The sequence below is a fragment of the Myotis daubentonii genome, chromosome X, assembly GCF_963259705.1.
Source record: "Myotis daubentonii chromosome X, mMyoDau2.1, whole genome shotgun sequence".
NCBI classification, from domain to species: domain Eukaryota; kingdom Metazoa; phylum Chordata; class Mammalia; order Chiroptera; family Vespertilionidae; genus Myotis; species Myotis daubentonii.
Window position 1 is genome coordinate 130,976,977 of NC_081861.1, and position 11,496 is coordinate 130,988,472.

The 11,496-nt window shown below is 38.2% G+C and overlaps 1 pseudogene; it reads left to right on the forward strand.

The window, feature by feature from the left end:
• The first annotated feature begins 6,426 nt into the window (after window positions 1-6,426).
• Window positions 6,427-7,416, forward strand: LOC132224473 (poly(rC)-binding protein 2-like; annotated as a pseudogene).
• The last annotated feature ends 4,080 nt before the right edge of the window (window positions 7,417-11,496 follow it).

Below are 11,496 nucleotides of genomic sequence, written 5' to 3' on the forward strand. Positions count from 1 at the left end.
TTGAAAAGTAAGAAGAGATAAATGTGTGTATTTACCAATCCTCTTGTACTGTAAGTTTGTGTATCTTTTTTTCCATCCTCACCCAAGGATATGTTTTTATTTCAGAAAGAGAAAGAGACATCTATGTGAGAGAGAAGCATAGATCAGTTGCCTCCTATACATGCCCTGACTGGAAATCTAACCTGTAACTTAGGTATGTGCTCCAACCAGGTATTGAACCCATAGTCTTTTTGGTGTATGGGACAAAGCTCCAATCAACTGAGCCACCTGGCCAGGGAAGTTTGTGTATATTTTAAAAGCATAAACATCTTTATAGAAATTCTGATTCAGTAAATCTGAGTTGGGGCCTAAGCATGTATATTTTGTTAATATAGGAAATTCTGAATATATAACTGAATACTTTTGTATCCTTTAGACAGGGAACATCTGAGAATGATATTAGAGACAAAATCCATTAAGAAAAAAGTTTGAAATATTTGACCATATGAAATATTTTAAATTATATAAAACTATCAGTTATGCCCAGTCAGTATAGCACAGTGGTTGAGCATCAACCTATGAACCAGAAGGTCACGGTTTGATTCCTGATCAGGTGGCTCCATTGGTTGGAGCCTTGTCCTGTACACCTGTACACCAAAAGTTGGTGGGTTCTATCCCCAGTCAGGGCACATACCTAGGTTGTGGGTTCGATCCCCTGTCAAGGCATGTATGGGAGGCAACTGATCTCTCTCTCTCTCTCTCTCTCTCTCTCTCTCTCTCTCTCTCTCTCTCTCTCTCTTTCTCTCAAAAATCAATAAACATCCTTGGGTGAAGCTTAAAAAAAGAAGATATAACATGTATAGTTGGAGAGGGTGATGGGAAACATATTCCCACACAATTCTCTATGGCGGATACTTAGTGTGGTTGTAAAGGTAAATAATAGTTATCCTACCACTAGTACTTTTGAGTACTACCCACTACCCCAGCTTCTTGGCCCTCTCCCCTGGTACCTGAACTTCTGAATCCAGCAATAAAAAGATTACCCTCGGGACTCTGCTCTATGCTGAGGTCAGTATTCATTCTGCTATTACGTATTTTGAATATCACCTCTGGATACAATATTTCTGTAGAGTAGTCTTACAATATGTCAGAGCTTAAAATATGTACACCAAGGAACTAATGAAAAAAAATGTATAAAAGTTTACATATTCAGAAGGTTGTTGCAAAATTGGAAAACAACCTAAAAGTCCTACAAGTGACTTGTTAAATTTGTCATGGTAAATCCATACAGTGTAATATTATGCATATCCTACAATGAAAACATTAAAATGCCCCAGTATATAATTAATGGGGGAAAAGTTACAAAACATCATAGTCAATATGATTTATTTTGTTTGGATATTTATTTTTATTGTATTCATATGTATAAATATATATATATTCATACATACACATACACATATTTTATATATGTATGTAATTTTAACAGTAGGTGTCAAATTGCAAAAAAATAGCCACAAATGATATCTATCTTTGTATGCCTGTACCTTTGGAATGTGACTTTGGCTCTCCTCAGATCAAAAGGTGAAATCTGTCTATTGACACCTTGACTCTGTGCTTAGCCATGTGACTTGTTTGGCCAATAGGACATTAGCAGATGCGGTACCAGCAGAGGCCTGAAAAATTCTTGGGCTTTGGTGCTTTGCTTCTTGTTGCACTTGGAACCCTGAGACCACCAAGTGAATAGGTGAACAGCCTATTGTCCAGCAACTGAAGAACCTGGTGAAAAAGCCACATAGAGGGAAACTAGGGTGCCTTGGCCAACAGCCTGCCAACTTCCAGCTGGGAGTGAGGCCATGCTCAACCATCCAGCCCCAGCCAAGCCTCCAGAAGGGTACAGAGATATACTGAGCCCAACCTGCCAACCCACAGAATTATAAAGCAATAATTGATTATTGTTTCAAGCCACTTATTCTGGATGATTTGATATATAAATTCAGGTAGTAGAATTTGGATGCTTTAAAGTTCAAAAGCAAATGTTTTATAACTGTATTTTCTAAATTTTTACCAAAAAAACATTATTTTTGAATTGCTTTATCTATTTAAAAATTTTAAATTACTTTTTAAAGTTTGTAAAGTAAAAAATGAAAACCTCTACCTAATCTAAGTTGTTTAACAAAATAATAATTTTAAGAGTTAACATTTAAATAGCACTTACTGTGTGCCAGGCATTATGTGTTTTACATATATTATCTTAATCTTCATAATAATTAAATTAAAAAAATACTGCTATCATAGCCTTTTTCCAGTTGAGAAAATTGAGAGTCAGAATGGTTTATTAACTTGTCCAAGGTCACACAGTTAGTAAAATAGTAGCTCTATGCTTGATCCCATGCAGTCTGTGCTTTTAACCAGTAGAAAACAGAAACAAACTATATGTAAATATGAAAGGTCATTTCTAAAAGATGTGGTATCTTAAAGTTACACTTATGAGATATCCAGGATGCTCCCTACTCTCTTGAGTTTTCTAACTTTATACAATTTCATCAATAAAATGTTGGAGTAGATGTGGTGGAAAAGATGTGCTAGGTCTCAAATTGCTCCATTTTGCTGCTTGTTAGCAACTCTTTTATCAGGAAATGTTGAGGGAGGTGGAGATCTTTAAGTCTCTAACTAAAAGCAGGTTGTTAATTGACAAGGTTCTTATAATGTATGCTTTCCATCTTTACCAAGACCACCAACTAGAGATAGCTATTTATAAGGTTGTTTATCCCACATTCTATGGTGCAAGAGGCATTTTTTAATGCCACACTTCCAGCATAGATCTGCACACACTACAAACAGTGAATGAATGCCCAACAAAAGTGTAGATGATGTTGACAATGATGATGGTCAGACATACCCAGAAAGTTTTCAAAAGGAGGTGGTGTGGCTGAGAAGTTAAGAGTGGCACTTTAGAGTCAGATTAGACCTGGGTTCAAATCCTGGTACCACCATTTACAAGTTGTGGGTCCTTGGGCAATTAAGTTAATTTCAAAGCCACTGGTTTTTCCTGTGTCAAATAGAAATAGAGTGTTGTGAAGATTAAATGATATTATTCTTATCAAGAACTTGGTAAGAGCTGCTACTCTCTATCATCATCATCATTTCAACTTATAAACACAAAGTTTAGAAACTATAACCTCATCAAATTCTAAATTATCTATGGACTTCAAAATCATCCAAAGCAAAAGAATAAGAGATCTTTACCATGAAATGTCAGAACCCAGAGGCTAAAATTCTTGGTGACAGTCCTTCCTTGAGGTCTTAATAGTGTAAAATCAGGACAAGAAGGTGGCCCTAGGAGGTCAAATGAAATAAAAATTGGTAATCCCACATGCAGTCACCTGATGATCCTTGGTTTGCCATTTCTGAGAAAAATTACTCCTAAGACTTCCAAGTACTGTTGTGACTTAAAGACATGAGTCCTTTTCCAACGCAGCATGGTCACAGCCATAGACTGTCAATGACTGAAGATAACAGAAAGCAGGTCTGGGCCTGTTCTTCCTTTTCATTATTGTCTCCCACAGCCATAATTACCTACATGACAAACTTCTTCTCTTCCAACAGTCAGGGTTAATATGTCCAGTCTTAGTTAATAATTTGACATATGCAACAGTTAAACTGTAAACAAGACACAGTCATGATGAAAAAAACAACAAGCAGATTTTGTTAAACAAAAACAAGTGAAACTAAAGGAAATGTCATAGTTGTTGTATTTCTGTAAAAATGTAATTTAAAGTTAATCCCTATCTTCTAGAATCCCTCTGCCTTTTTAGGTCATAATTAAATTTCTTCTTGAATAATCATCTTGCACACTTTTCTTAGGGGAAACTGCATTTCACCATATCTTTGAAATGTAGTAGATCTTTATGTTAATCAGCCTTTCCTACTTGGATCATTCCTTTAAAAGACTATTGAATAGGTTTGTTTTTAAAAATCAACTTGGCAGTAAATTTGACTGGTATCAGAGGTATCATAAATCAATATCAATTTTAGAGATAGTTTTGATAACAAATGGCTATGATGCCAGAAGTACCTTTAGCAGATTGATGCAGTAATAAACAGTTCCTAATTTGCTCAAGTCTCCCTGTATCCACACCCTTGTGTAGTCTCCTTGTACACTGACTCTAGACTTAGCCATGTAATCTGTTGGCCAAAAGGACAATGACAAGTGTGATGCAAGCAAAGATTTAAAAAGCACTTGAACTTTGGGGCTATTCCTCTCTTGCTTCTCTTAGGACTCTTATTATAGCTGCCATGTGAACAAGCCCATCCAGGACTGCCTGATGGATGATGAGAAAAATTCATGGCTGGACCTCATATGGCTGCCTTAGCTAACTGCCAGCTGATATCTTAGCAGCTGCCCATAGACACATGGGTGACACCCAGTTGAGACCAATAGAAGGCTCATCCATCTGAGCCCAGTCCAAATTTCCAGAGCACAGAATAGTGGTTGTTGTTTTAATCCACTAGGTTTTGGGGAAGTTTGTTATACAGTGAAAGCTAAAAGATATGGTGTCCCAGTGACAGCAGAGTTATAGCACCAGCATTGGGGCAGATGTTGGATCCCATCAGAATACTTTTGCTTGTAGACAACTGTAACTGACATTGACATAAAACAAGAAGTGAGCGAATTTGGGGTGGTTCATGTGTCCACAGACACACAATTGTCAACATGGTGACTATAAAAACTGGAACAAACATAGCCAGAAAGTATGGGAATGGGTATGGGCTGACCTCTCACTATTCAATGCTTGGGATCAGTTGAGTAGACACTTGAAATTATGAGAATTTGAAAAATAGTGATGGCCTCCAGGTCAGCACCACCTGAAACTTCATTTGTTTGCATCTTTGCATTTCATGCTTTGCATAAATTTTCTAAGGCCCTCAGTTGGATCAGATCAACTAGCTCATGAAACTGGGACTTACTTTATGGTGTGTGTTTTTTTTCATCTATTTTTCCTAAGTATGTGCTCCATAAGATAGTCCTTAGGAAAAGTGTTCTGTGGTCACATAAATCATTGCATACTCTTGACCTCTCTTGGAATTTCACAATGTACCTTGGCCTATTAAAGACCTGTTCATCTTCATTTATTCCAGTGCTGAAATGTATTTGACCATGGAACCCTTTTTGTGAGTAACATATTTAAAATCTCAAAAACTAATGTTTCTCAGAGAACACTTTGAGAATTTTTTAACTTTCTTTTAATGAAATACAGCACACATATGGAAAAGTACATGGAGCACAAACACGCAGCATAATGAATTATTTTAGACAAAACACTATTGTAACTATCCCCTGGTCAAGAAACAGAACACTTCCAACCCTTCGCTAGACCCCTGTGTACTCCTTGCCCATTACAAATTCCTTCCTCCTCCCCAGAGGTAACTATTTCCCTGACTTTATGGTAATAACTCCCTTGCACTGTTTTATCATTTTACCACCTAAGTATGCATACCTAAAATAAAGAATTGTTTTGACTGTTTTTGAAAGCTATATAAATGGAATTATACAGTATGTACTAGAGGGGCATAGGATATAAGTATCTTCAACTTCAACAGATAATGTCAAACTCTTTCCTAAATTGAGGGTGCCAATGGACACTGCTACCAACAGAGTATAAGAGTTCCAGTTGCTCCACACCCTATTTTATACTTGGTAATGTCAGATGTTTTCATTTTTTCCAATCTATTCAATGTATATTGGAGAATTAAATTTATATTTCTCTGATTAATGAAGTTGAGCATATTTTATTATGTTTATTGATCACTTGGATATCTTCTTTTTTAAAAAAAATATATTTTATTGATTTTTTACAGAGAGGAAGGGAGGGAGATAGAGAGTTAGAAACATCGATCAGCTGCCTCCTGCACATCTCCTGGAGATGTGCCCGCAACCAAGGTACATGCCCTTGACCAGAATCAAACCTGGGACTTTCCAGTCCGCAGGCTGACGCTCTATCCACTGAGCCAAACCGGTTTTGGCTTGGATATCTTCTTTTATGTAGTTCTTGTTCAAGCCTTTGCTCGTTTCTCTACAGGGTTTCTATTTCTTAATTTATAGGAGTCCTTTATTCTAAATCAAAGTCCTTTGTTAGGTGTAAGATTTGCAAATGTCTTCTCTCACTCTAAGGCTTGCTTTAAGTTCTTCATTTAAATTTAATCAAATATTTCAATTGCTTTCCCTTTATGCTCAGTGCTTTGTGTGTCTCCTTTAATAATCACACCTGTCTCCATGTCTGGGAAGCTGGATTTTAAATGTTCAAGTCTTTGGTCACTGGTAGTGGTGAAACCCAAAAACTGAAGGCTCAGAAGAAAAGGGGAGTGGGTGGGAAGGGGAATGGCTGAAGGCCAGAGGAAGAACAATAGGGATTAGCTGGGAGGTGGCAGGCAACTTGCAGGGGGATGGAGGGCATGATTGAAGGTGAATTAAATGTCTTTATCCAGCTTCTTATGCATGGAAAGAAAGTTGACAGTATTATCAGAAAGAAAGGTGGATCAGTTAAGATGTTGTGTGGGGAGAGAGGTGTGCGTATCAACATCTGAGAAGGGAATTCTGCTGAGTTACCACTTTGGCTAGATGCACTAACACCATCTTTAAAGCCTTTGCTATGATTACTGACAAACTAGAAGAGGACATCAGCACAATAGAACAGCTTCCAGTAGACGCTGATGGCTGTCTCATTGGGAAAGGTGATTTCAACATTAAGGATATCTGACGAGAGGGTATAGGGTCTCACGTCCAGGTGGCAGGGCATATGCTTCCCAATTTAACTAAGCAGGCCATTACAACTGCTGGCATTCGAAATCTATCAGTGAGTGTGTTAAACATACCAGTCTGGTCATGTTGGAGTCACTCTGATCCTGAAGGCCATCCAGCTCTCTGGTCATCTTTGCAGGTGGTCAGGACAGGTACAGAATAGGCAGCAATGTGTGAGCTTTGCCCACACCACCCCATACATGTGCCTCAACACTGAACTGAAGAGACTCCCTCTGGCGGCCTATACCATTCAAGGACAGCATGCCATTCCACCACCACATTTGACCAAACTGCCCCTGTGGGCAATGCAAAGGTCTTGTTTTTCTATAATGTATGACAACCCTGTATTCAATGACATCGAATCCACTCTCTAGAACTGAAAGGCTATTGGGCAAGTTTGGATGCATCTACTAAGACTATTTGTGAACTCACCATTTTAAATGGCTGCATAATAGGGAATTAGAGTGCCAAAATCAGTAAGATCTACCAGATGTTTAGGACAGATCAAAACTGCAAACCCAGTAGGAAGGATCTAGTGATAAGCAGGTTAGCATCATTGGATCTGCTGCCAGCATTAACCTGGTTCAATATCTGTCAGGCTTTCCTCAGAGCTGGGTGGCATGGAGAGCAGCTAAAAAACATGCAAATTCATCTATAAAGCTTGTTGGCTGTTCACCATCCTTGATCCATCTGCTTAGTTTCTGAATACTCAGTTATTTTAGGTTTTAAGTAGTCTGTAAAGTTTTCATTTCTTTATACTTTATCATCCACTTATGATTTTTAAATTATTTTAATTCCTTCTCTGTTCAGCTATTAGAGCTGAGTTACATATTTAGTTTTATACACTTCTCCATGTTTTATTTTATTTTAGTTGTTTTTTGCTTATTATAACTATTTTGTTTGTCATAGAAATATAAGGGTGGAATACTAACACAATTCAGTTTAGTTCTGGAACATCAGAAATTCTTCAAAAAATAATTAACAAGTAGGCTGGAAAAAATTTTTTAGCCAAATAAGGTTTCCCTCATAGTTATTTTTACTATAGTTTTGCAATCACATGAAGCTTGGAATTTTGATATAGTCTTGCCCTGGGTGTTTATTTGCTACAAGGACAAGAACATTACATTCTACTGGTAATGACTGTGGAGCAACTCGTCAGAGGGCAAAGAACTGACATTTATTGGTTTGCTACTATATGCCAAGCTTTGTACTGAACGGTTGACGTACATTATGTAGTTAATCCTCTTAACAATTCTGGAGGGAGGTATTATTATCCCTCTTTTTTAAGTGGGAAAACTGAGGTTTATTGAGGCAAAATAACTTTAGCAAGGTCACACAAGTCGAACAGCTAGTGAATGGCAACTGCAGGATTTGAACTCAAGATCAAACCTAACCCCAAAGTTCATAGCTTTCCCAAAGTAACATGCAGCCATCTGGTAAGAGCAAGGGACTTGGCAAAATTGTTCTGTGAAAGGGAATTATAAAATATTGCCTTTGCTACATGATAATTGGTGAAGAAATATTTTCATATTCACTTTCTGTCTTGGTGTGGGTTACCCTAGAATAAGAACCTAACAGAAAGGTTTGAGTACAAGTCATTTCTTTGGGTAGTAATTCTAGGAACCACCAGGAGGGAAATTGAGACAGAAATGGAAGACAACCAACAAAGGGAACATTATAAAACCCTGGGGTTCACTGGAGCTCAGTCCTACTGGGAAACTCCCAGCGCCCACTGTTGTCCCGTACCCAGAGTTACCGCACCTCATCGTTGCTCCGATGGAGGAGTGAAGCGAGGCAGCTGGGTATTTATCCACCAACTCACAGCCATCATTATATGAGGGCAGCCAGGGAGGGATTAGTTTCCAGCACTTTAGGCTTTCCCTGAAGGTGGGCCCAGATGCCCCCAGGGCTAGAAAAGGCAGTGCAAGTGTTTTCAGGAAAGAGCCTTTGGTATAGAGGTGGATACCAAGGAGATGTGTCAGAAAACCAATACTGTCTGCTACACCCTCTACTAATAAAAGCCAATGAAAAATAGAAATAAGCATGAGCTTTGGTAAAGGATAGATGGCTGAAAACTATGGAAATGTATAGGAACGTTTAAAATCTTCCCAAACAAAAGGAAGATAAACAATCCAATCGAAAAATGGGCGAAGGACCTAAATAGACACTTTTTGAAAGTGGACATACAGAAGGCCAAGAGACATGTGGAAAAAAAATGCTCAAAGTCACTAATCATCTGAGAAATGCAAATTAAAATGACAATCAGGTGTCACCTTACACCTGTCAGAATGGCTATCATCAACAAATCAATAAAGGACAAGTGCTGGCGAAGATGTGGAGATAAGGGATCCCTTGTACACTGCCGGTGGGAATGCAGACTGGTGCAGCCACTGTGGAAAACAGTTTGGAGTTTCCTCAAAAAATTAAAAATGGAACTCCCATATGACGCAGTAATCCCACTTCTAGGACTATAGCCCAAAAAGACAGAAACATCAATCAGAAAGGATATATGCACCTATGTTCATAGTAGCACAATTCACCATAGCTAAGATCTGGAAACAGCCTAAGTGCCCATCAGCAGATGAATGGATTAGAAAACTGTGGTACATCTACACGTTGGAATACTATGCTTCTGTAAAAAAGAAGGAATTCTTACCATTTGCGACAGCATGGAAGGACCTGGAGAGCATTATGCTAAGCAAAATAAGCCAGTCAGAGAAAGATAAATATCACATGATCTCACTCATTTGAGGAATATAATGAACAACATATTCTGATGAACAAAAATAGATAGAGAGACATAGAAGCATCAAACAGATGTCAAACCTCAGAGGGAAGGCAGGGGAGGGCGGGAGAGGGGTAAGAGATAACCAAAGGACTTGTATGCATGCATATAAGCATAACCAATGGACACAGACAGTAGGGGGCTGAGGGCATGTGCTGTGGGGCGGGAGCGGGCAGGAGAGGTTAGTGAGGGAAAAGGAAACATATGTAATATTTTCAACAATAAAGTTTTTTTAAAGTTCCTAAACAGAAAGAAAAAATCTTTCCAAAGGGCTGTGCAATGTAATATTCCTGAGACATTCACACTGGCACCTTCAAATCTAATTTGCCACACTAAGGAAGTGATACCCACCACACTACAGCTTAATAATTTAGCTATTATTCAAGAGAAATCCTATTAACAGTCCATTCATTTTCTCCACGGCAGTCCAGTCATTGAAATTCATCAACTGTGTCTTGTGACTATTACTGATACTCTGGGAAGTATTATTTACGAGCGTGTACAAAAAGAGGTTTGACAAAGATTTCACAAGCAACCTGATACTAAAGACATGATTTCCAAATCTGATTGGGGAATGGGCTGGCTGGGTTCAATCTCAGGCATTCTCATATAGCTAGAGTTTTTCATCTCACTTTCCCATTCACAAAATGGGGAGAGGGGTAAATACTGACTAAATAAAGGGGCTTTTAAATGCTAATTAACCCACTTAATCCCTTTCAGAGACTAGCACTTTTTCAACTGCTTTAATATAGAAGAAAATGTAATAAATGGGGGATGGGAAGGAGTTCACTAAGAAAACTGACAACTGAAGTTAACTTGCACTAAGTATATAGGGCTGTGATGCTGGTCATTCAGAAAGAGCAAACATTCAAAAGAAAACATTACAAAATTAAAGTAATTTTCAGTTTCTGGCTCAATTCCTTGTTCACTGCTTTGTACAAAAGGGTTGCAATTTAATTCATTTGCTCATGTAAAAGTAGTTTTACACCAAGGAATAAAAGAAAATTAGGCTCTTGCCTTCCCCCATATATATGGACACACACATACCTTTTTAAAGACATTTTCTTTCTGTCCCATCCCTAGTGAGTCATAGAAGGTATTTAATAAATTTATTGAATGAATAAATTAATGAAAATAAGATCTCTATCACTAAAGAACTTATGATTGTTGTGATAAGATACAATTCATATTCATGGAATTATTGCAGAATTCCAGGAATGGGAGGGGGAAGACATGCCAGACTTCAACCAAACATTTGCTGAAAGAAACTTAGTAACCACATTTATATATATATCTCAAATTAATTCACTGTCTGCCTTGTCTTCACTGTTTCAATCATAAATAACTTCAGAGCAGAGCCCAAGTCTACAACTGATTCAGAGCCCAAAGCCATGAAGTATGCCAAAAATACTCTTCCAGCTCTTATGCTGCTTCAGCAGTTGGATTAATTTTCAGTGCAGTCTATTTCACATATGAGCCCTCTAGATAAACCCTTGGTAATCCCTCATGGGGAGCTACCAGATGTGGTTCCCATTGCCTTGTGCAGCCAAGAAACAGCTCTGAGGATTCTGGTCTTTTCCTTGGCTGTCCTGACTCTGTAGTCCTCCCTGGTGATGAGGATGGGAGCAATGGTTTCTGGTCTGGAATTGTTGGTTTTTCTGTACAAAGACTAGGGGTGGTGCTCCAAGGTTATGGAAAAAGCTTTGAACCTGTTTTTAGATTCAGCTCACTATCTGTATGTCTACAGACCCATTATTTCATCTCCCTGGGACTCATCGTTTCTAATCCATAAAATTAGAGGGTGGATGGTGGATAAGAGAAGTCCCAAGATCCCTTCCTGCTCTTCTAAGATTCTAATTCCTGATGTGACATGATAAAATGATTTCTTAAATGTCCACAATCCATCTTCTAGCTTCCAGAACACTCCTAA